The sequence below is a fragment of the Panthera leo genome, chromosome C2 (genome assembly GCF_018350215.1).
Source record: "Panthera leo isolate Ple1 chromosome C2, P.leo_Ple1_pat1.1, whole genome shotgun sequence".
Lineage (NCBI taxonomy): Eukaryota > Metazoa > Chordata > Mammalia > Carnivora > Felidae > Panthera > Panthera leo.
Genome location: NC_056687.1, coordinates 47,421,310 through 47,448,282, shown reverse-complemented (window position 1 = coordinate 47,448,282; position 26,973 = coordinate 47,421,310). Strand labels below are relative to the sequence as shown.

General features: G+C 38.0%; 2 protein-coding genes across 5 annotated transcripts in view; one reads left to right on the top strand and one right to left on the bottom strand.

Annotated features, from left to right (window-relative positions):
* The window catches only part of CMSS1 (cms1 ribosomal small subunit homolog), a 380,184-nt gene that overhangs the window by 307,213 nt on the left and 45,998 nt on the right, over positions 1-26,973 (bottom strand). The gene's annotated exons all lie outside the window — the stretch shown is intronic.
* Positions 1-26,973, top strand: part of FILIP1L (filamin A interacting protein 1 like) — a 112,981-nt gene that overhangs the window by 49,135 nt on the left and 36,873 nt on the right. Inside the window, exons 1-2 of one of the 4 annotated variants that reach the window (XM_042955244.1) lie at positions 13,473-13,488; positions 19,401-19,598. The exons of 1 other annotated variant lie outside the window; for it this stretch is intronic. The gene's annotated coding sequence lies outside the window, so the exon portion shown is untranslated. Of the gene's footprint in view, positions 1-13,361; positions 13,489-15,851; positions 19,599-26,973 lie in introns of those variants that run through there. 2 more of the 4 variants (XM_042955245.1, XM_042955243.1) reach the window with 2 other exon arrangements.

Sequence of the window (26,973 nt, the reverse complement as noted above, 5' to 3'; positions counted from 1 at the left end):
CACAGATTCAGATTCTCAATGAAAGCCCAAAGGGACAAAAGAAAGCTATACTTAAGTGCATCACAATGAAATTGCAGAATATCAAAGATGAAGGGAAAATTAAAAAAACAGCCAGAAAGAATAGGAATGACTTGTAGATCAATGACTGACTTTTCAACACTAACATGAGAAGCCCGAAGTAAGAGGAATAATATCTTCAATGTCCTGACAAAACAGTATCAACCTAGAAGTCTATACTCAGTAAAAATCTTCCTAAGAACAAGGGTAAAGTAAAGACATTCAAATAAATAAAAAGAATGTGCAAAGAGCGGACGTCCACTAGAGGAACTTCAGAAGTATGCATTATCTATTGAAGGAAAGTGATCCCAGAAGAAACTCTAGAATAAAAGAAGGAATGATGAGGAAAGAAAGTGGCAAACATGTTGGCACATCTAAACCAACACTGACTAAAAGAACAATTATAGATAATGGTAACATCTTGTGGAATTAAAAGAAACTAAAATATAAGAGACAACATAAGACAAATAATATGTAAATTGGGAGGGTGTACTCAAGAGTTAAAAATGTTCTGAAACCACTAAAGTTTTTGGAGGAGGATTAAAATACTGATCAGCTTTAGACTGCTAATTTAACTTGTGAGGTAGAATTTATAGGCCAATTAATTCCTAACACAACAGGAATAGTGTGTAACTTCCAAAATAGAGAGGGAGAAAATTAATAAAAATAAAATTCAAAAGAAACTAAGAAATGAAATATAACAACAATAGCAAAAAAAAAAATAGGTGGTTAAAAAATAGAACCATCAAATAAGATAGCAAAAGTAAATCCAAATACATCAATAATCACTGTAATATAAACTAAATGGTCATGTTAAAAGACAATGACTGTCAGACTGGATTGAAACAATTCTAACAATAATAATCCCCAGGTATGTTGTTTATAAGTGACTCACTAGAATATAAGAATACAGTAAAGCCAAAAAGAGAAGGTTGGAAAAAAAATATCATCAGGCAACTACTAACCAAAAGAAAGGTTACACAGCTATGTTAATATGACACAGAAGGGACTTTAAGGTGGAAAGCATCTATGGAGTCATTACATAAAGGTGAAGAAATTCCATTTCTGAGAAATAGTTTGAACTTACATGCATATAAAAATATGGTCTCAAGTATGTGAAGCAAGAATTGACAGAAACACAAGGACAGACTAATCCATCATCACAGTGGAGGATTCTAACACACCTCTCGAAGCCATTCCTAAATCTAGAAGCCAAAAATCAGTAAGGTTACAGAAGATTTTAACAAAAAAGTAATAAGCAATCTTTATCTGTAGAGAACACTGCTCTTAACTCCTACAGAATATGCACTCTCTTCAAGCAGATAGGGAACTTGTATAAAAACTAAGCACAGGGGCGCCTGGGTGGCTTAGTCGGTTAAGCGGCCTACTTCAGCTCAGGTCACGATCTCACGGTCTGTGAGTCCGTGAGTTCGAGCCCCGCGTCGGGCTCTGGGCTGATGGCTCAGAGCCTGGAGCCTGCTTCCGATTCTGTGTCTCCCTCTCTCTCTGCCCCTCCCCCGTTCGTGCTCTGTCTCTCTCTGTCTCAAAAATAAATAAACGTTAAAAAAAAAATTAAAAAAAAACAAAACAAAAACAACAACAACAACAAAAAAAAAACTAAGCACATAACCAAAACTAAGCATAAACCAAATCTTAACAAACTTCAAAAGGTAGATAACATACTGACTATATTTTCTGACTATACTGTAATCAATGTTTAAAAGATCTCTCCTTCTACCCAAAAATACATGTTTAAAAATTAAGAAGCAATTCTAGGGGTGCCTCAGTGGTTCAGTCTGTTAAGTGTCCGACTCGTGGTTTTGGCTCAGATCATCTCATGGTTGCAGAGACAGAGCCCTGCATCAGGCTCTGTGCTGATAGCATACAGCCTGCTTGGGATTCTCTCTCTCCCTTTCTCTCTGCCCACCCCCAACACATGCACGCATGCTCTCTCAAATAAATAAACTTAAAAAAATAAATAAAAAATAAATTAAAAATTTCCAGTAGAGGCTGCTCCATACCCTCAGCTCTCCCAAGATTGTACCTAAAAGAAGCATTAATATATGACAAGGTCGGAGCATTTCTAATTCTATTTATTATATATTTATATTTAATATTACACTTCAATACACAACTGAAAAAGAACAATGCCATGATTCACTTAAAATTGCTTCAATATATTACTCAACTGCTCAAAGCTGCCAATGGCAACTTATTGTCTACAACATTGTTAAAATCCAAACCACGCTGCTTGAATGATAAGACCCATGTACAGTCTGGGCCCACCCTATGTGACCACCCTCTCCTCCAGGGCTGCAATGTCTACCACCTGGCACAACTGCCTGTAGAGGGTCAGCACTGCTCAACAAGAGTCAATCAATGACTCCATTCCATCCAGGGTTCCTTTGCCATGCTACTCTTCTTCCTGGAATTCTTTAATTCCCCTTCAAGGTCCAGATGAACTTTAACTTCTGTTATGAAGACCTCCCAGATATTTATAGGCCTGATGCTTTTACAAAAATTTTTCCTTCACCAAACTCAGCATCCCAATTTAAACATTAATTGGTTTTTGGCTTTTGTTCATTTGTTTATCTACTCATCAAAATCTGGGTAGAGTCATACTTTATACTCTCTGCCTCCCCTGCCATGAACTCAGAATCGTAATACATAGACACAGAAGATGCTCAAAAAATAGTTGCTGAGTGTCTGTCTCTTCAAAGAACATAGAAGATGGAGTCTAGGCCTAACTCTTATATAAGTCATCACACACACACAGACACACACACAGACACACACACACACACACACACACACACACACACCACACAGTATTCCCTTTGAATATTCCACTTCCCTCAACTAACAAGGGAAAATATTGAATCTTTTTTACCCACTGAATTCCACTGCAATAAGAAAACATTATAAACATACGTGTTTCTTTCCCAGGGAATTTTAATAATATTTTCTCATTGTCACTACCTAATTGAAGAATACAAACCCTTTTATTCTCTCGAGAGCATGAAAAATTTTAAATGTTGTGCATGTAGAAGCCATGCATCAAAGTCAATCACCCTCCCACCCATCCTACTACTAATATAGTGGTATAAATGACTGCTGATAATCCTCACACACAAAAAGTGCTATTAGTTATTGAAGGTCCCCATGAGTAGATTAAAAGATACTGCTTTTAGCCTTTTGGAAGTAGATTCCCATTTCTAATCTAAACAGTTGAATTCCACTGTTTTTAATTTCCTCTTGTAATTGTTGGTGAGTGTACATATGAAAGCCTGCATATGTACTTGTGTAATGTGTATGTGTTTTAAGCAGAGAGGAGGGAAGACAGAAGAAGAGAGTTAGACATCTGTTCTGTAAGTTTTTAGTAAATGATAGCCATAGATAGAGGACAAATGGATAGATAGATGGATGGATAAATGGATGGATGGATGGATGGATGGAGACTGTTTTTAACAAGAAGTCAGCAACTTTCAGAGGTGAAGTGACACATACACCACTTTCATACTTTGAGTCTATGATATATTAAAATAAGAAAGAAATGCCAAATGTAAGTTTATGAACTCATGTAAATTTTAAATCCTCGCATTTAACTAAGAACTCATAATTTCTGCAAAACAAAAAAAAAGGTAAGATGATGAAATGGGATTGAGTTACTCATAAGATAATAAGATTTACTTAAAAATTAATTTATAGCAAACTGTAAGTGGCATAGTGTAGTAGTGACACAAATTAGCAATCAATCATATAAGCTTGTACTTCCGTCTTATCAGAAAATATCAGCATTTGAATAAAAATCTCAGAGTCTAAATTTGAGGTCACTGAGAGTCAGCATCAGTGATTCTTCAGGTTTCCAGTGCTAATAAGTGGGTTGGGCCATAGACATTCTGGCATCACTAGGGTAGTAGCCATTCTGGGTAACTGAAAGTTGATTCTATGTGTTTCAAAAGCCAACTGGAGCAGTATTCATTGGAATTGATTATGTTTAAAAAGTAATCAGCACTTTTTTAAGTTACGATTTGGCAAGAAGCCACTGTTAGGCCACAGTTGACTGTTTGAGAAGGGATTTTGCTCTTGAAGTTTTTATTCCTCAAGTTCTTGGGCCGTCAAAGCAGTATCATGACAAAGTTTTTCCCATTTGCATGGTTTAATATACTCCAAGGGGAAATTTGCTTAGCAAATTTCAAGAGAATTAAAGAAATTTGAATAAATGAAAGTAAGAAAAGTTTCTGGTCAAGACTTAATCAGTATTCAGTTGATTTAAAAGTATAAGGACAGGGGCGCCTGGGTGGCTTAGTCAGTTAGGCGTCCGACTTCAGCTCAGGTCATGATCTCACGGTTCATGAGTTCAGGCCCCGCATTGGGCTCTGTGCTGGCAGCTCTGAGCCTGGAGCCTGCTTCGGATTCTGTGTCTCCCTCTCTCTCTGCTCCTCCCCACTCATGCTCTGTCTCTCTCTCTCTCTCAAAAATAAACACTAAAAAATAATTAAAAGAAAAAGTACAAGGGCAAAATCACTGTAAATAGCATCCCATAGCATCTTGCACACATATTTGCCTCAATGGAGCTATGCAATAAACGGCACATAAAATGAATCAAAAGCTAAAAGTCAATGAATGGAAGTAGTCAGGCAATGAATGATCATTACCTCTTTTTCCTGCTGGATTCAGAACACTCTCTTCCATTAATCCTCACTCCTTAGGTTGTGTGTGATATTGTGTTAGCCCTCATACCAAATCCCAAAAAGCAAGAAGGAGATTGGAAATATCAAGGCAGAGGGCAAGGAAGAGTGACTAGCACACAGTAGGCTCTCAATAAATGACAGCAATTCCTTTCCCTTCCTATCCCTTCCTGTTCCCTGGATCTTCTTTATATAAGTGGCATACCTGAGCTGTGAAACTTACATCAGAGGATTAAGAATATATTAAATAGAAGTCTTATATATATGTCATAATCTAAAAAGATAAAGAACTTACAGATTCAGAAGTTGGCAGTAAATGAAAAAGTTTAAAACATGATGTGATAGGATTTTCAATGTGGTTTCTATGAATGTTATTGTTGTTTTAATACTTATAGTGCCATAAATAGAGAGGAAGGAAGGAAGGAAGGAAGGAAGGAAGGAAGGGCGGGAGGAAGGAAGGGAGGGTAGGAGGGAGGGAGGAAAGAGGAGCAGATAAGAGAAAAACTGTACAAAGCAGAAATACTTCAGAGTTCTATAGTAGAAAAGGCACCATATTCTGGCCTGAGCTCTGCCCCATCTGTGTATCCCTGAACAGAATACTGCACAGCTTACCCTGTAGTAATGTAAACTGTAAGATGAGGGAAGCAGATTCTCTCCAAGATCTATTCTCTATCATCACTTACAAAGTTATATGCCTCTACGTTTATCCCCTAAGTCCAAATCCTACTACAAAACACTGAATATTATTTCTACCAGAGGTTGCTGAAGTCTCTCTGCAACTCAAAACCTGGTGCCACTATTTACTAGCTCTGTGATCTTGGACAGGTTACTTAATCTCTCTGTTCCTCAGTTGTGTTTCCCACAGGGTCATTATGTGGATCGAAGTTGATATTATATGTAAAGCATATATTACATGGCATCCATTAAACATTAAATGTGTCGTCCATTATTGTTGTTATTGTAACAAAGATGTAATATAAACAAAACCAGCATAGGATAGAAAGGATTAACCTGTATTACAGAAGCAGTACATGATGAAAATACATAGGTATGTAGTTGATCAGTAGGAGGCTGGTGATCAGTAAGCACAATGACATAGCAGTCTGATGTGGTTACCTGAAATGCTAAGAAAATTTATGTTTACACACACATACAAAAGACTTTACAAAGTCTGTAAAGGGGAAGATAATCCTGATATACTGAAGTAATTTGTTCATTCTGAGCACAAACGCTTAGAAACAGGGTATGAAAAGGCTCAAATTATAAAAATACAAATAGTTTAAGATTCAGAACAAGCTGTCTTCAAATATTTAAAAAACTGTCATGTCAAAGCAATGTATTTATTCATTATAACTCCCTAGAAAGACCAGGAATAGCCAGTAGAAGTGAGAGGAAGGCAGTTTTCAGTTTGGAATGGAATGGACTTGTTGGGGAGTAAAAAATCCCTGGAGCTATTCAGCACTAACTAATGACAACAGCATTTCTCATGTACTGAATGAGCATTTGGCAAGCATGCAAGACAACGGTGTTAAATGATAGAACAGAATTAATATTAAAAGTTCAGATTGCTCCATTAAATTTTTGGCTGGAGTTGTCAATCCATGGCCTATCTTAGTGGCTTGATTCGATTACCAGCAATACAGAGATCTTCAATTTAAAATAAATGGAACAAAAATATTGCATTTTTCACCCATAAAGTGGATAACTAGTTCATTAATGCTTCAAATTATTTCTGTAGTTACTACAGACCTAGATAAATTATTCTAACTTTAATTATAATTTCAGATATATTCTTTCTGACAGTTCTAATAACATTATTTAATTAAGCCATTTTTGATTTTTCATGTTTCCGAAAAAGAGATATGCAGGCCCATAAAACATAGTGGCTGGGTCACCAATTTGCTTTTGACCTCAGGACAAGTCCTTTCACTTCTCTGAGGTCCAATTATCTCATCTATTTAAAAAGGGGGAACAAGGGATGGCAATAAATAGAGTAGATATTTTGTAAGGTCTTTTATACTCTAAAATGTGATTTAATGAAATGATCACTCTTCAAAATAAAACTCAAAGCACATTTCTTAATTTGTTCATCATTTTTCCCAGTGAAGACATCTTTAATTATAATATAGGGAATTGAAGCATTTAGTCTGTAACACCACCACTGACTGCTCTATGAGACAGTTTTATGCTGTCCTTCTGGGGTTTGGAAGAAGTTATTTGACTGAGGGAGGGGATTTTACAACTGGAAGCCATCTTCACATCAAGCAATAATTAACTGTAAATAAAGGACAATGCAGAATTGAGGACAGTAGGGAGATTACAGGATGTCTCTTTCATAAATCTAATCTTAGAATGAACCATTTACTCTACTTCCTAAACACTTTATTTCCTCAGGCCTTCTAGACCCATTTCAGTGAGTTTATACGATTAAAAGTTTATCCTGTTTTTCTATAATTGAGTTTCCAATGATAAAAGAAAACACATAAAGTAACTTACCCAGCTGTTTTTTACCCTTAGCCAACTATTCCAATGACATCCTAAACTATACCAATGACTTCCAACTAATAAAACCTGTTCAACTGTACTTTGAACCCAGAGATCTTTCTCTACAAATATTTAGCCTGAAATCAAAGTCCACAACTATATTCTGTTGACTATTTTCTTTAAAAATGCACTACTTAAAAAAGATATGGGGTAAAACTTTTTGACAAGGTCTCTTTAAAGAGGGACTGGACAAAGCACTGAGAACAATCTGTACTGGCAAGGGACAAAAAAGATGACCTAATAGGTCTTTTCTGTCTCTAATTTCTGTGATTCGAGGATTTTTTTACTCTTGCAGTAATACTTGTGAGTTCAACAGTTTCTCAAAACTATTATTAGTTACCAAGGAAACACAAACTGTTTGCAGAAATAAATAAGCAAATGAACTGGACCTAAATAGCAGGCTTTTCCAGCTTCCCATTTAATAATCTTATGGTGGTGTCATCTTATCAATTCTTCTTTCTCCTCAAGTCATTCTGCTCACCTATCGGCACGCTCACTGGAGTCCCAAAACCAACTCATAGTATCCCACGTAAACCAAGAACAGGAGGTCCCTGGATCAACAGGAGATTATCTCTTAAATGTAGACTTTGTTGTTTCACTTGTTGAAGAACAAAAACTATAGCACTGTCAGTGGGACAGCAGGTAGTGGTTGGTTTTACGAGTATCATTTCTAGAGAAAGTATGCAAATATATGCTTTTAAATGACCCACTATCTACAGAAAAGCAATGAACATGATTAAAATATATAAATAACGATAAAAAGACACAATACACACATATGGCCCACAGTGTAAAAACAAAGATGTTTTACAAATGTTTATAAAAAGACTAAAAGGAAACATAGAGTGGTTGACTCTTGAACAATGTGGGGATCAAGGGTACCAAGCCCTGTGCAGTCAAAAATCTGTGTACAAATTTGCCTTCCCCCCAAAAAAACTACTTATAATTTGCTGTTGAACAGAGGCCTTACTAATAATATAATTAACACATATTTTGTATATGTATTATATACTGTATTCTTACAATAAAGTATGCTAGAGAAAAAATATTAAGAAAATCAATAGAATAATACGTTTATAGGACTACACTGTAAAAAGTCTGCATATAAGTAGACCTATGCAGTTCAAACCTGTGTTTAAGGGTCAACTGTACATCAAATTGTTAATAGTTGGCAGTATTCATGTGGTATGACTAGATGTAAAATGTCTTTCTAGTTTTCTGCATTTTCCAAATTATCATGGGCACTGAACTGTTTTAAAATTAATTTTTAAAGCCACAGAAAATCATGTTACTAACAGGCTTCCCATTCCCTAACATTACTACTGTATTACCACTGACATTGTTGCTATAATCAGCCTGAGTTTGCTTTCAAGGGTATAAATCCCTGTTATAAAATCAAAGTCAGCTAAAGTATGAACAGGAATAGTTGAAGAGCCTCTGGAAACTTCAAGGACTATGGAGGACAGGAGATCTGGGTTGCAGATAAGAATGAGAGGGTCTCTCTGTAAATCCAGGTTCACTGTAGCCCACTATTTGTGAAGGGCCATAGGCACACAGTGCAAGTGCTTGCTGCCTGGGGATGTGGTATATTTTTTGTGGGCACTTATGTGTACAGAACTAGTCAAAAGACACCTGGGGAATAGGAAGAAGAGGGAAAGGAACAGGTCAGTTAGAAAACTAATTGTTCAGGGTGGTTGGTTGGCTCAGTGGATAGAATGTGCAACTCTGATCTCAGGGTTGTGATTTCAAGCCCCATGATGGGCATGGAGCATACTGAAAAAGTAAAATGCTATTTAAAAAAAAAGAAGAAGAAGAAGAAGAAGAAGAAGAAGAAGAAGAAGAAGAAGAAGAAGAAGAAGAAAGAAAACTGATTGTTCTTGGCATGGAGAGAAGGTGCTTTTGCCCTCAAACTTCCCTTCTGGCTTTACATTCTATAGCTGCCCACTTGTGGTGCTCAATCCATTCCTCTGAGGTTGTACAGCAGCAGAGGAGAGATCAGCACCAGATACATGGCAGGCTAGCCCAATGCTCAGAGACAAAGCTGCTTTGCAAGAAGCCTGACAGTGAGGTGTCAGAATGTTCCCTGAGATAGAAATACTTTAGTGCCAAAGGGTCACACTCTGGCCAATCCAACTGCAGCCTAATGCAGTGTAAAACCACAGAACTCTGCCTCCATCTCATGCCATCCTGGGTCTGTCTCCACTATACTCAGCTTCTCAACAGAACAATGCCTGTGATAAGAATTGTTGTTTTTCTTTGTATGTTACAATGTTTCCATGTATACTATTTTATAGAGGAGGCAAAAGAGCAAACATTATCACATTCAAAGTTAATGTTACCATCCCACAGATTCCAACAGTGCAGTGACCCCTTAACTGATGAAAGAAGCAGTAATGAAAATTGTGGGCAGCTGTAAGAAAGGTGCATTATGAATACTGCTTCTCTTGCACTTATTTGGATGACTAGAAGACTTCACCAGTCACAAGTAGAAACAAAGGCAGGGAGACAAGACATGAAAGAAAGTAAGAGTAGTGATTTCACAAAGAGAAACTGGATTTGACATGCTTAGTAACACATTAATGGTATTTTTAAACATTTGTGGACATTGCTAATAACATCGGTTGCCGTGGTCACTGTATTAAACTCCTGGCATTAGCTTGAACCAGGGGAAATTGCTGATACTGAACTGTTTTTGACTATCTAACAAGGTGATTCATACAGTTCAACTGAATTGATACATCCTAGTTTCCACCCTTGCTGCCTACAAACCCCTCTTCCTCATTAGAAAGCAATTAGATCGGTAGAAAAATTCCTTAGTACCCTTTCCAAATCACAACTTAAAGCTACTGCTGATTTAGATCATAAATTTAAATTACTTATTATAGAAATGCCTTTAATTTGTAGCTATACTTATTTGTAGGAAATTTTGCCTTATAAAATGAGAAGGGTCATACAGCAACTGGGCAGGAAATTTTTCAGTAAAAAAAGTAAAAGTTTTCTTAGCCAAGACTGAGGCACCGTGCTCACAACACTATTCTTTTGATAATGAATACACGTCAGAAGCCAAGAAAACAAAAACTACATCTCAAAGAGAATGTTCATAGGAAAGGAGAGGGAAATAAAAGTCTACTTGTCGATTCATGTGGCCAGTGGAGTACATTACTAATGGCTGGCTGGAGTTAGCAATACAAGACCCAGGGTTCTCCAATCAGTTTGATAAAGATACCCTCCTACTCAAGACCCTGGACTTTCATCTGTAGCGAAATGTCATAATATTCTGATTTTATTAGAACAAGACTTGTCAACATCCTCAAAAATGTTGTCTTAATAAATATGCAAATCTATGATGTTTCCAATGTGAATGACTTCCCTAGGGTTATTCAGTGCATAATTAGGGTGGTTCTGGTGGGGAGGGGGGGGGGCTGCAAAGGTCAGTTTTGGTTTTCCTAGTTTAACATTCAGTCTGGAAACATAGAAACTTCTCAGTTAAATCTGAACACTTCTTTACCAACACTTCTGAGGGATTCTGAGCAAACCATTAAGAGGAGACTAAGGCTGTATATATAAACACTGGTTCAAATCTCCGCATTTGTTACCTTAATAGCCGTCTGACTTTGGTCAAGCCATTTTACTCTTCCAAATGTGTTTCTTCATCTGAAAAGTATGAATAATACCACCTTACGATGTGTTATGCAAATAAAATGATGGAGTGCATGTAGAACACTAAGCATGGTGGCTAGCATGAACTAAAAGCACAACAAATGTTATTATTGGTTCCTGAAGAGAATGGGTCTACACCATGATCTCAGCCGGAATGCTGAGTCATAGCTGGGTCAGAGATCACTGCTTCAGAAAGTAACAGGGCACCAGGCAAGGCACACAAAGAGGAGAAGTCCTGATCCTCTCTTCTCTGGCTTCATAACCAGAGGCAAGTCTTATATCCACTTAACTTCTCTGTTCTTCAGCTACTGCAGCTAAAGAAAAGGAGGAAATAATGCTGACAGATTTTATAGGGGAAGTGGGAAGTCAAAAATATGAAAATAAATGCAAAACATGAGTATAAAAAATGTGGCAAGGAAATAAAAGATGGTGTCCAATGTTAGGAAACCTCTGTACCTATGAGGGGAAAGGGGGCAAAATCGGTTACAAAAATGCTGGCTTTGGGTAAAGATCTTTTATGTTAGTAGTCTGCAACTGAGATTCAGGTGTTTATGCGACTTTCACAGCAGTCATTTTATCTCATTTGAAATAAATCAAATCTAGCATAAAAGTCTCAAAAACATGGTTAATAAGTACAAGGCAAGCACAGGAGACTAAAAAGATTCAAATACACTCCACAACTATAAGGTCGAGTAACAAAACTCACAAACCAATATCTAAAATGTTAATATGAAAATACAAATCAAATATTGAATTTTAAGCTCAGCTGAAGGGTATGGTCATTAGCTTCTTAAAACAGTACATATAAAAAGCAGGAGTAGTTTAACAGGCTTCTCTGTAGGCAGAGTGATCTAGAAGAACTATTAAAGTGAGCCCACAGTTTATTTTTTTTTTTTACTTTTTTTTTTTTTTTTTTTTTTTTACTTTTTTTTCAACGTTTTTTATTTATTTTTGGGACAGAGAGAGACAGAGCATGAACGGGGGAGGGGCAGAGAGAGAGGGAGACACAGAATCGGAAACAGGCTCCAGGCTCCGAGCCATCAGCCCAGAGCCTGACGCGGGGCTCGAACTCACGGGCCGCAAGATCGTGACCTGGCTGAAGTCGGACGCTCAACCGACTGCGCCACCCAGGCGCCCCAGTGAGCCCACAGTTTAACAAAGATGACACACATTCTGTGCCCTGTATCTTTTTTCACCAACTATACATTCTATGCAACCAGGCATTCTCTACTCCAAACTAAGGAAAAGATACAAGCTATTTTCATTACTCCTGTTTGACAATTCTATAGACATATGTATGTCATAACAGGAAACAATCCTATTTTACTGTTTATTTAAAAAGAGTTAAATAGACTCAAAATTTTACTCAATTCATTTGAAGCTTGCAAATAAGACAGCCACATCCCTAATTTACTTAGCAGATTCATATAATTGGCTAGGACTTTCAGAGATTACTTCTCTTATTGATGTGCAAAATAATTGGGAACATAATTCTCATTTCCCAGAAAAAGAATTTATAAAAGTAAAATCTGCCCCACACTAGGTAACATGCTTAATTCGGTCATATTTGGTCAGTTTCTTTTTTCTTCTCTTGTCTTTGTTTGCTGGTGGCAGGGAACAAATGGCTTAAAACTTGTTCTAAAGTTCTATTTTTATACTTTGTCTTGAAAGTGCAGCACAACACATTTATCTTTACTTTTAATAAATATTTTTCTCTGCCAAATAAACTGATTAGTTTTAACTACTTTCGTTAAACACAGGCATGCAGAAATGAGGAACTAGGAGGTTCTTTCAGGAAAAACACTGAAAAAAAAAAAAGATTTCATCTGGCCTTCCCATCATCACTTCAAGAATTGTTTGGTAGTTACATCATCAGGAAATAAAATACTATCCTCTGAGGACCCCTACTCTTTACAAAAAGGAAGGAGAAGGTTTGAAGTCTCAATCACCTCGGGATGTCTCAAAAAAAAAAAAAAAAAAAAAAACCAACAAAACTTCTGGCTCCCTCTCCTACCTCCCCCCAGCAACCAAAAAACAAATGTAACAAAAATGTATTTACAAAAGTTTAAATAAGAATAACAGGATGTGCATTTAAGAATCTGAGGCAATAACAGAAGCTTTAGAGCCCCGGAGGGAGAAAAGTTACTAACGGATCGACCATGACCCCCAATGACTTGGTTAGCCAGGCAGGAGGGCGCCGGCGTCCCGGGCCCGCCGCCCACTCCCCTCCTCGGGGAGCCGGGGACCGACAGTCCGTTCACACGGTCGGAGCGTCAGCGGAGCTGAGGCGCATTGCTGCCGCGCCGCCGCCGCCGCCGCTGCGGATCTGGTTGTCACCGGCGCCCCCGCCGCCCGCGCCGCACATGCGAAGCGCCTTATAAGGCAGCGCAGTGACGTAACGCCCTTAGGCCGGGCGCGCTCGGCGCCCCGCTCGCATTGTTCGGGCGACTCCCGGAGCGCGCACAGCCCGCTCGCAGCGCCGCCAGACAGCGGCCCCCGCCCGGCCCCCCGCCCGGCCCCGGCGCAGGCAGCTCAGGTAAGCCCGGGAGAGCCGCTCCGCTCCAGCAAGGGGCACTGCTGTCAGACAGCCAGGCTGACTGTAGGTGGCTTTTAAAGTTACCAGCATCACGAACTGCAGACAGGTTTCGAAAAGCGCGTCCAATGAACTCTGGGTTCAAAACCTTTTAAAACTCACACAAAACTTAGAAAGTTTACTCACACGGAGAAAACGGATTTCAGATTTGATTTTAAATGAGGAGAGCTGGGGAATGACTATATATTACATTCTCCAAGCGAGCCGCACACCGAATCCTGCCTGTATGGAGAAATCTTTGGGAATGGGGGCGGGGGCGGGAGGGGGGAGGGAGCATATTGTAATACCACAACTCTATCTCCTGATCTTCTCTCTCCTCGGACTTAAATTCCCTTATGTCTGACAAGAGCAGAGTGCGAAACACTGCCACATGGTAGTGATTTATTAGTGCCGTTTCTCACCCCCTCCCCTTTGTGAATCTTCATACAAAACACCAGAAAATCCCTGTTAGAAATATAGCTTGTAATTAGGAGGACTCTAACTTAAAAAGTTGAGCTTTTTAAGCTTCAAAAAAATCTTACGAGCAAAAGCATATGGCAGTCTGTGTCAGACGTAACTCATAATTTTGAGTTCCAACTTTTTACTTCAACTCCAGTAAATGGATAAGTGACAAACTGAAAAAGATAACGCTAGCTTCTCTAGAGTAATATTTTTGGACACAGTTTGTTGTGTTATGTAGAAACACTAATTTAAAAGGTAAAGCCTATAGAAGAATTTTGTCAATCAGTGGCATTTTGAACTTACATCTGAACCCTGAATAGGTTATTGCTATAAATGAACTTTTACCATCTGATAATTGAACACCTGGATGAAAATCACATTTCAGAATAAAAATTAGCAGAAGAATTAAAAAATAAAATACACCATGTCACATTTAAAACACTGGAATAGGAAATTAAAAAATCATGTATCACTCAAACTGTATTTGGTCTGAACATACATTGTAAAATAAAACTTAAGAAATGTCTGACAATTATTTTTCTTTTTAAATAGCATCTATATTTTATTTATCATTTGAAACAGCATTTGTTTATATGCCCCAGATTGGGGATTTATCTTTGTTTCTAGTAATTCCTGTGGTTGAGTATTTTAAAGCATATAATATTGGTGCCTACTACTTTTGCTTCATAGTTCTGTTTAGTTTGCTAATTTTGTTTGCAGCAATGCAAGATTTTGGTTTTAGTATTCTAAAAGAAAAATTATATGTTATTTGGTTTGAAGATAGGCTATATGAACTGCAGGTTAGTACTGAAAAGTAGGATTTCTCCAAAACTATTATTTTAAATCTAGGGAAGCCTACCATAAGAAAGAGGGGCCAACACCCAGGTCATTGTGGAGAAGTACAAAATATGCACAGAAAAGTTGTTTATTTCATATAGGCTGTAATTGGAAACGGAAAAATTCTTCCTTTGGTAAAAAGGTATTCCACTCTTCTGAATCTGATAGAGGGAGGGAAACAGAAACCATCAATTACTGTTTCAGCTATACCCAAAGTGCCATCTGTACCATAAACTATAGCTCATCTGTTGAAAATCATAACCTCTATTAAATCTCTAACAGCTGTGTTTCCCAGGGTCTGCATTTTATTTTATTATTATTATTATTTTTTTTTTTTACAAAAGGCAAGCACCACTTTTTACTCTGTAAATGACACACTCCAATATTCCACACTTTTTTTCCATTTACTAACTATAAAGCATCGTTCAAAAACAAATCATCCATTGAGACCCCTTTTAAAACTGAAAGTTAAACAAGATTTGTTGTAGATACATTATCACACAGTGGACTCTCTGAATGAGCATTTATTAGTCCTGGGGACACTCTATATGATGGAAAAAATGTTTTAGATAGATGGAATATAAATTTTTGCATTTCCAAATAAAGCACATACAAATTTTATGCTTAATAAATTAATTTGCCTTTTATGGCAATTGACCTTAAATGTGAAGCACTTGTATTTTTGTTATATTTTCCTAATGCTGTGAGGGAATCTATAGAAAGAGGCAATATGAAAACACAAACCAAGCTTGAACTTTATTTTCAAGTCTACTTGCAATTCCCATAAATTTGCCTTCTCAAAAGGCTGTGCACTTTGTTTTAGGTTTCTCTGTCTCGCCTTCCTCCCCCCAAAAATGACTTTGGTAATAAATGGATTTTGAGGTAAAAAGTGAAAATGGAGCACCAAGAATAAAATTCCATTTTCTTCTTAAGTCATGTTCTGTCCATATCTAATGCTTCAGAGCAAAGTGAATGCTTTTACAAGGTGAACAGAGAAAAAAATACAGCCTCCTATTTGAGGGGAAAAGGAAGGCGGGAGCAGGAAGAGGACTGTTTATAAAAGACTGGATATTGTGGCATAATATGTGATGTAAACCAATATTGGTCTCAACCTGCTTCATGTACTGAAATCTGTTGTTCACACAGCCAGTCATTATCTCTGAAAAATTTAACACATCCTACCTTATCCTCTTGGGAGTATCATTAATTTTAACTTTTTTTAAAAGTTTATTTAATTTGTTTTTGACTATGGATGTAGCTTCAATTTAATCTGATTGTTTAGTTTCTGTAAATTATGTTTTAAGTAAGGATTTAAAGATGAAGGGACACTGCATATGCAGCCAGCATCACACACTTTCAAAGAAACTTTTCTGTGGCTGCTTCTGCCATCACTACAGTATTTATGGGCCCACCAACCCCATCACTTATGTTTAATATGTGCTGGGTCAGTTTCTACTTTGAATGTTAGATGCACTAATTCCTAGCAGATCATCACCAACACTGTTGTAAGCCCTCCTGCATCCTTCTTTTTCTTAAAAAGCAGAGTTAAAATTATCTCTCCCCTGACTTTCTTCTATTCTGACATTACCTCTGACTGGAAAAGCTGAGAAAAACAAAAGTGGGAAGGCTCTCCAAGGAAAGTCCCTTGGTTCTTTTTCAGATATGGAGAAGCATTCCCTTTTCATGCTGTTTCTCTCAGAAGCTTGAGCACACTAAGATACGACAGCAGCAATTTTAATTCTGAGCCCAAGAACAGAATAACACATTAGCAGTGTTCTTTCTCCACTTAGACCATCCTCACATTCCTATTCCCTATTGGTTCCAAAATAAGATTAACTCTTAAAGACACTATTATTTTTTAACGACAAGCTTGAGGAATTGGGGGGGGGGGGCGGTATGTGGATAAGAAGGTATGTAGAGCCATAGGTATGTAAGTGTACCATTAAGGCAGGTAAAGGTGTAGCCAGACATACACTCACCTTCTTGTTTTTGTCTGTAACTACGGATTCTAGCCTAAAGGACAGTTTTATCAGTAAAAGAGATCACATCTTACATCAGAATAGCAAACACACAACTCCATAGATGGGAATTTGAGAAGAAACTTGATCATAAGTTTTTTCATATGAACAATGGGATGCCCTAGGCCCCAGAGAAGCGCTCTCTCTCTCTCTCTCTCTCTCTCTCTGGCAAGGAATATCCACAGAGCTTTATAGCTAGAAGAGGCCTTGGAGGCCATCTGATCCAAATGCCTCACCTTACAGAAGAAACTGAAGTTCACAGCGTGACTTGGCTCAGAGACACAAAATTACTCAGAGGCAGAGCCAGGGCCCCCTGCATTCTTGGGCTATAGCTTTTGGTTTCCCCTTAAATTAGTGCTAGGAAGAGATGAAGGCAGAAGCCCCAGAAGAAGCCCTGGCACTAGAGGTGTTAATTTGGATACAAAATCCATTAAAAAAGAAAACAGAAAGGTTCAAAGTTCTTGTTAATGAGTATAAGTAGTAAGAAGGCAAGGCAAAGGAGGGAGGTAAAAACCAATAGAGTTAAACCAGGCTACTACAATGGAGGGGGGTGATAAAAGAAAGACAAAGGAAACAAATAATAACTGTACTTAAAGGTCTTCTGGGTGGCAAAGCTCACTCTGCTTAAAAGTTGAGTGGTTCCCTAGGAAGAATGTATATATGCTCTATGTCAAAGACATTTAGGTCTGAACCTCTAATTTGACAACTGACTTCTTCTCAGCATCTTCCAACGAAGCATTCTACACTCTCCAGACCTCCCTAGCTAGCAGGGTCCCATTCAAAACTCACAATGACCCAATATCTTTAAAACAACTGAGAACTTCCCTGAAAACTGCAGAGGAAGTAACTAATGAAGGCTGTGAGCTCCTGGTGATACTTACCCTGCTTTACTTCCCTTCACACAGTGCACTGCTACATGACACTAAATTACACATTAGCGGCTTATTTGTTTATTGTCTTTCTCCTGGACTATAAACTCCCTGAGGGTCAATTTTGCAACCAACTTTATTCCTAGTGCCTGGCAAAGTACCTCGCTATAGTTAGTAAGCATGTCCCTGGGACAAGAAGGGTGCTGAATAAATGTACCAACAAATAAATTACAACCTAGAAGCTCCTTACTTGGTAAGAAAACTATGGGCTAGGAAAGGCCCCTTCTTTGAGATTCTGTTCAGGAGCCCAAAACAAATCTCTGCCACTATCTGAAGTAACCACATTGAACTGATACAAGCACAAAAACCAGAAAACAAATCAGGCTCAGATGAAATCAATGCAGTAAAATGTACTTCGTACTACACAGTATGGGGCATGGAATGGGTGGGAAACAAAATATGGATGAGCAGAATGTAGTGGTTTTTGTCTTTAAGGAAGTGTAGGTACCTTTGTTTTTCCTAATCTCTGTGCCTCATATGAAGACCTAGAAGATGCAGTCATTGGACCCAAACAGCTTGTCCTTGCCATAAAGAGAAACCAGCAGATTGCCTTTTCCTAAGCATACACTTTGACTCTCAAGTTTCTATGGGTCATTCAGTGCATCTGCCAGGTTTTACAGAAAAGGAGTGAATTTTCTATAGTTTCAGTTAGGTAATTCCAATGTCAATCATTGAAGCCAGCCTAGGGCTTGTAACTCAGCAGCAAACATTTACTTAATATCTTCCAGGCACTGTGCTAAGCACCAGGCAGGCCAGCAACTAAGTTCTCTACACAATATACGATGTCATTAACCCAGCTACACCTACTAAAACTGATTGGCACCATATTGGTGACAGTGACTAAGATCACCAGCAGCTCTTGCACAATGGCCCTGTCTCTGCTCTTTTTTTAATGGACTGATAAAGCAATATAGGTAAAACAGGTCAGCGTACATAAAAATTAAGCGAAGGTAAACAGTGTGGGGCTGTTTAACAAAAAAACCCAACTAACCAGAATATAGTTATAATCTCCAAGCTTCCTTGCTTACTTACTAATAACACTAAGTTGGCATGGACAAATAGTGTTTATCTCAACAGTACAACTAATTAGTAGGAATAAAGGTTCATAAATCCAAGTTCCATTCTTCTTGTCTCTACCATCTATTCCCTGGGTAAGCCTCCTATAGCCTTGGCTTCCACATACCTAACAAAAAAAAAAAAAACAAAAAAAACCCCAAAAAAGAAACACTGTCATCCACCACAAGCATCTTTCAATACTGGGGAAGGACAGAATAATGAGCAGTAACCCTTGAGGGTAGGTACACCGATCAAGCAGAACTGAAGACTATATAAAAATAAAAGCTACTGATCATATCATTACAGAAAAATTAGCTTAAGAGAATGAAAGGGATGTGAGGAAAAAGTCTCTTAAGCACAGAGAAAAGATTAACAACTATAGTACTGGAGGCTGTGAGAACTCCAGATCACTGTACCAAGTACAGCCTCAAAGATGAGGTCAGCCCTTCAAGATGGGCGGAGCAGACAGAAGCAAATCTGCCAGATTTACTGTATCTCATGGCCCACCAGGGTTGGAACAAAAGTTTAAAGGTGAACTAAGTTTTTCTCCCTCTTTTTAAAATTCTTTTTTAAGTGAACCAAAACAGAAAACAAATCTCTGAGCAGAAATCATAAAAGGAATGTGAAACATTCATCACATTTGGGTTGACAAGACTTAAGTGACTGCTGCTGTTACATCTGAAGAAAAGGAAGGAGCTGCTTAGCCTAGAAGCTTGAGAAGAGCAGGAGAAAGTTCCTTCTTGCTAAAGACAAAGGGCTACACAGTGAGATGGTAAGCAAGTCCCTTAGCCTTAGTTTGTTAGTCTGTCAATTTGAAATGGCAGAGGAGGTAAATCACTCTGGAGTCTTGTGAAAAGTAATCCTTTGCTGCTAAAGGAAAGATTATCTATTCTTTAAAAATAATATTGATTCACTTATTATCAAGATAGTTAGACACTCATATTATTACAAGAAATACATTATGTTTGAAGTTGCATATTATCCTTCAGGTTTTCATACAACTGGATACATGGGGCAGGCAGATCTTTCAGATAAAGGTGAGAACAATTTTGTTAAGTGATTTGGCATTCCACTCATCTCCACTAGAATTATGCCTTGCAAGATTCTTCTTAAAATTCCATAAAATTCACTGGGCTGGTAAAGATGCAAAGAATCAGAGGCAAGGTTAAGATTCTATGGTGGAACTTCCCTCATCTGGACTTTATTTAAATTTGTCTTCAGGTGCATTCCTCATTTCACTAAAGGTTTGTCCCTCCTCAGAAATGACAGAAACAAGAGGAACAAAACTTTACTTCTTCTTCTGCTTTAATAATAAGAGCAAATCCTGAGATCTTTAGGTATTATTCAGCCCAGGAGGGAGTTATGCTCCCCTAAGAAGTGGCTCTTCTCACGTCTCAGTCAGTCAAGTACATACTAAGTTCAAACCCATGTGGGGGATACAGAGGTATCAAATTCTTCATGGAACTTAGAGTTTGTTCAAGAGCAAAACTATTATACACAAAGTTAGAAAGTGGTATAAAACAACATTATAAAGTATTTGTGTCACAAAACTGTAAGGGCTGTGCGGACTCACAAAGGGAGACCCAGCCAGACAAGGTAGGGAACAAACATTCATAGAAAAGATGGGAACTGAAGTGTAAATGGAAGCTATTGAATGGAGTGTTCAAAAAATGATGGCAGATGTATCCCTTGGAAGTTTACTATGAAAAGGGAATCTGAGGTTAAAAGAGAAGGCTTGAAACAGCATCTGAACACCCAAACTTTGATTTTTAAACCCATTATTTGGACTTCTGTAGAATAGATTTCAATCCTTAAAGTGAAGATTTTAAATGTCACAAAAACAGTTGGCACAGTGCTGGACCCATAGCAGGCACTCAGTAAATATATTATTCTTCTTAGTTATGTTAAGGGCTATATATAGGGTTCCACCAGGCTGAGGCACAAGGGGTTGCCTCAGCACCAAAGAGGAGGTGCTTGCTTTGTAAGGATGCAGTCTGGAAGAGCTCATGTTCTTAACACCCAGCCCTAAAGTGAAGTAAAGGATTAAGCCTTCTGGAGAAAATCCATGTGTCTAGTGCCTAAATTCAGCTACTCTGAAAAGTGATGTTATCTTTTATCCTGAGTTCCCTGCTAGAAGGGAATCCCTCTTATGAGAACATGGGCTTTCCAATGGGTTTTTTAGTCACCTGAAATAAGAAACAAGTTACTGAGTAGTTAAAGGACCAAAGAGCAAAAGGCTTAAAAGCTGGCCTGGAATCTCCCTGTTTTACCTTGAAAGTCCTACCATGCCTGGGAGGCACACAAAACAAATGGGTAAGACAAATCTTACCACATGGGCTAAAGAGCTTATATCACATCCTACCCATAGACAATAAAGAATTCTTTTCAGAAACTCCCAGTCTAAACACTTCTTCCTAGGTGTTAATTTTACAGTTTCAGTGTACTTTCTACTTAGTGTAACATTTTAAGTGTCAGACACTGAAAAGATTTCTTGAAATACAATACTTGATGTATAAAGAACCAAAAATAAAGTTGAATCCCATGAAATACCCGTGTATTAAGGTCCCATGTAGTTAAGGTCCCATTAATGTCCCGTGTAGTTATGAACCATTAAGACCTTGACGAGTCACAAAATTTGTTCTGATGGAACAAAATATACATTTTTTGACGTGTGAATTTGTACAAAATGCTATACAAAAAAGAAGGGAGGGAAGGAGTCTAAAGGTTGGTGGAATTTTTATTCTGTGGAACTGAGATCTGAGAATCATCAAAGGCTTTGTAAACCCTAGAGATGAAATCCTACAGCTTCCCCGTTTTGCAACTGAGGGGACAGGCAGATGAGGTGGAGTCAGAGAGCTAAGTCAGTAGCACAGTGGTCCAGCATTCCCTGACCATTAGATACATGGCTGTTGTTTGAGAAATGGGGTTTTGCTTTTTTTCTTTGTTTTTAACTGTGAATGAGTGAACTTTAAAAGTGAAGAATAGAGAGGCGCCTGGGTGGCTTAGTCAGTTAAGGATCTGACTTCGCCTCAGGTCATGATCTCTTGTTTCTTGAGTTCAAGCCCCTTGAGTTCAAGCCCCACATCGGGTTCTGTGCTGACAGCTCGGAGCCTGAAGCCTGCTTCAGATTCTGTGTCTCCCTCTCTCTCTGTCCCTTCCTAGCTCGTACTCTGTCCCTGTCTCTCTCAAAAATAAACAAACATTTAAAAAAAAAAAAAAGTGAAGAATAGTGAAGTCAGTGCTTTCTTCAAAAACACTTCTTTCAACTACTGCAGATCTGAAATAGTTTGCCCTCTCTTAAAAAATTCAAATCATGAGGTAAGATATGGTCAGAGCAGAAATGGATGGGTATTCATATAGTATATACACAAGGTGTACTATAGCCTTTTCTTTAACTCTGCCACACACATTTATCACAGAGATAAACATAACTAAATGGGTGAGCCTGAACCTTGCTCAGGGACAAAATCAGCAGCAGACCCAGAGCCAAGGGAAGTAGAGTATAATGTCACTACTTTCACCTCTAGCAGATCCATTGCTAACCACCGTAACATCTTGATGGAACTGCTCCTTACAACATAAGGTTAATATTCTCTAGAACACATTCATCTGAAAGGAACCCAACCTGGGGAAGAGAAAATAGGATCAAACTGTGTGTTCATGTATTCTGTCTTCTCAGTGCTCGGCAGAAAAGGAAAATCTAATCCAAATGCTCTGAACTGTCAGGGAAAAATTAAACAAAATTTTAAATTAAAAAAAAAAAAATTTTTTTTTAAACGTTTATTTATTTTTGAGACAGAGAGAGACAGAGCATGAATGGGGGAGGGTCAGAGAGAGGGAGACACAGAATCTGAAACAGGCTCCAGGCTCTGAGCTGTCAGCACAGAGCCCGACGTGGGGCTCGAACTCACGGACCGTGAGATCGTGACCTGAGCCGAAGTCGGCCGCTTAACCGACTGAGCCACCCAGGCGCCCCAAAATTTTAATTTTTATAATGCACACAAGGGGACACAAATGCAGACTACAAGAAAAATGGTCACTCACATTCTAAGGGATTCTAGATTAAAACATTCCCACCTAATTAAACTTTACATAAGGCTCATACTCCAGCTCTCTAAAACATCCTGGAGGAAGACAGAAACCAGTCATCCTCAGGAACTAGGAAAAGTGGATAAGGGTAGATGGAAGATGTTCACAGTGGTTCATGATCTGATTGTAAATCAGCAGGAAGCCAAGCCAAGCAACAACCTTCATCCTGCAATTGCCCTGACCTGTGTGTGAATCCTATTCAGTGCTATTAAATGTTACTAGTTCCTTTGCCTGTTTTTTACAGATTTGCTATAGCTAAAATGGAGGGGGGAGGAGGATTCTCTAGAGGTCAAAATGTTTCACATTTTACATTCTGATGGCTCCTATTTAGCCTGTTTCTTGTGGCAAACTGTGTGACTTCAAGAGTCACGATAAAACATAAGCCTCTGTTGTTGTGGTTTCTAAATTTCTGAAGTTTTAATTTCCCACTAACAAGTTAGGAAACGTTTGGTTTCCCAAGCATACCACGGTAGCCACTGCCTCTGTAAAGGCAGCCAGAATACAAGGAGGTGAAAACCAGTGAACTTATCCACTCTGGCGCATGACTGCTCCCTGCTTTGGCCTTTTATGTTAACTCTGACAAACTGAAAACCAGTGAATTAACGTAAGAAAGCCAAATAAAAGAGGAAAGGCTTTTTTTTTTCTTCTTTCTTTAAGAGTTAACAGGAACTAGGGGCTTAAAAATTTTTTTTGGGGGGGGAGGGCTCAGAATAAGATTTGGAAGAGGATATACTCTTTGTAACTTTTTAAAGAGGAGAAAATACAAGAAAGAAAAGTGACCTACCAAAGAGTGTTAAGAGAAAGGAATTAAACTAATCCTCCAAAATACCTATTTACAATATCTGAATGAAAATAACCTGTGATCTGGGAAGAGAAAAAAGGGACTAATGGAGATTAAAAACAAAGAAAATTCTGCAGCTACCTTAGAATGCTCTTCTAAAGAATCCATGTCTGTTTACCTCAATCCATTAAGACACAAAAGAAGCATCTAAATATAAACGGATTTTGAGCAATAAGAGAAATACATATAAATATTCTTAACAAGATAAAGCACATACACCCACACTCTTAAGGGTATGTAGTAGTATGCCCTTGAAGTCTCCCTGAGAAAAGGCTGCCTGTTAAAAATATTTTCCGAGAACTTTAAGTTCCTTGAAATGTTCAACGGAAATGGTATTTATGACAAACCCACCTCCTCTGGGGAACATGAGATGTTATTACTGGCAAAGTCAGTTTTTTAAACCATCCAAAAATGTTTATGAATTTATGCCAAATGACTAAACTTGCTTTATTATTACAGTGATTAAGAGAAGAGAATATCTGTTAATGTCTCATCATCAAGGCTCAAAGTAATCACAAACCTACAAAAAACTATGACAAAACAGAGGATTGTAAGTGGTAGTGATTTCTGTGCCTTTGACAGGCAGAATATTACAACACATTTATTCACTGGAGAGCCTGGTACATGAGATACATAAGATAGGAGGTGTGGATGTATGTCATAGTGGTGAGAAACAGGATTTGGAGTAAGAACTGTATTGGCATTCTGGTTCTGTCCATTATCCAGTAGAAACTTTGGCAAATAATCTAACTTCTCTGAGCCTCAGTTGCTTTTTTGTGAAATGAGGACACTACTTGCCTCCAATGACTGTTTCCAGGACTAGCAATGGTACATGGCATATAATAATTGCTTAGTAAATGTTAACTGTTATTCACAGACTATAGAGGGAAGGAACGAACTACTTATCATGTGTCTACTGCTTACAGTTACACCCTTAATCCTTAACATAGTACTTAAGTAGAATAACATAGTTCAAAAGTAGAATAGGTGTTTGTTCAAATATTTATTGAATACCAATTAAGTACCAAGCTAAAAATACAGCATGGAATAAAACTGGCCAGTAATTGACCATTCAGTAAATAAAATACACACACACACCCCTACCAACTCGCATTAAGTTTATGTTCTAGTAGGAAAGACAATGATCAAATAAGTAAAATACAGTATACCAGATGGTACTATGACATGAGGGGATGAGGGGCTCCCTGGGAAGGGAACCAGTACAAAAGACACAGACCCTGTTGTGGTCAGAGAAAAACATATGTATATTAAAAGGTAAACTGTGAGTGTTTAGCTTTAGGAAGGTGGTATGGCTGGCAGAATGAGCAAAGGTAGAAGGAATCAGGGAGTCAAGGGGGTGGGGGCGGAGAGTATAGAAATGAACAAATGAACACTAAAAACATGGGATGGGAGAAAGAGGAAATTCTTTTGAGGTCAGTACTCTGGGCTTTCTAGCATGTACTCTGGTTAAGTGGGAAGAACACACACTTGGCAGTCAGTGAATTTTTATTCTGGTTCGGTTATTTGTGCTGTTTGGTAATTATTTGACCTGTCTATATTTTAGTTTTTTTGATTCTTACCCTTATCTATAAAATGGAAATAATACCTCATAACATTGTTATAAGGATTAAATTAGATCAAGTGGCAAAGAGTAGACCTTCAATATGCTTGTCTCTTTCTATAAGCTAAATCCTGCACTGGATCATAGCTGGGAACTGGAGTCTGTTCCAGATCCAGGGTTACTGTAACAGTGGCTTTGAATGTTATTTAATCTGCCTGGGCTTCAGTTTCTCAAGTAAGAAATTGCAGATGCTACATGCAGACATTTTAAAGACAGTTATACAATAATCATGGTGCTGTTATAAAAATTATAATCAAATAATATTACTATTACAACTTATCTTAAAATTGTCTTTTATGTAAAATTTATCTTAAAAGTTTTAAAATAGCAAAAGTATATGCTCCCTCTATATTGATTAAAAAAGTCCTACTAATTTTAATTTCTTTAGCATGAAGTTGTAAAGATTTTATTTAGCAGTCATGCTGATTTTTATTCCTTTTTCCTACCCCTGCTTGGAAAGATCTCCAAGACAATGTTTAACTGCAAAAATCAAGGTGACAGATGAACAGTTACAGTAAGCTATATTTTACATAAAGAAGGGAGATAATAAGAATCTTTATTTGTATTTGCCTACTTACTCATTAAGACATTCTAGAAGTGTATATGTGAAATAATATGTACAGTGGTTACTGGTTCGGAAAGGAGAATGGGTAGATGAAGGATGAGGCGGAAGAAAGACACTCGCAGTTTACCTTTTAATATACATATTTTTAAACATGTATTATATATTTAGGAGTGCTAATCGCTCTAGCCACAGATGAGGGCTAAGTCAGGAGCCTGACCGGGGACACCCAGGAACCTGGTACCTGAGGGAGCCCCCGTCCATCAAAGCACATCAATGACATTTGATTGCCTTTTCTGCTTTTTCTACTTTGTAACATCCTTTGCTTTTCAAATAAAGATGTCATCAATCCGCCCCCCCCCCCCCACAAAAAAAGGAATGCTAATCTACAATCCAAAACTGACTTGCTTGAAGAGTTAAAATTGAGCAAAATAATTACAAAATTAATTATACAACAATATGAAAACCTCAAATGACTGGTTTCTCAGACAATGTGGGTATTCTTCAACCTGTCACTTTATATTTTTTTTCTGAAGTGCTCAGTGAAAAACATTCTAAAACATCCTCAGTAGTCTTCTCCATATTTTTCACTGGGGAAACCACACGTGGCAGTAAGCAGCATATACAGAAAAAGACTGTTCCCTCCAGGTCTACACCAAATCAGTCAGCCCATGCTGCCTCTGAATACCCAAGTAGACAAGTCTAAGAGCATCTGATCCCAGCAAAGAAAATACATGTTCACACTTAAGGAATGAAGAATAGGGGTAAGATGAGCAGATCATTGGAGAGGCTTTGGGAAGGTCACTATTAGCATCCATTGTGATATGCTGGCATTTCACTGAATAATGCACATTCACAACATTATTCTTTTCCAGAAAGGGAGAAGAGCTGTGGTATAGATCTATAAATCAAAGAGAAATGGAAAATAATGGCTAATCCCAAATACAGTGGAGCAGCAGATAATGAAAAAGAGCTATGAATATTAGAGACAACTAACACAAAGAGGTCTAATAGAAGTTTTCCAAAAAATTACC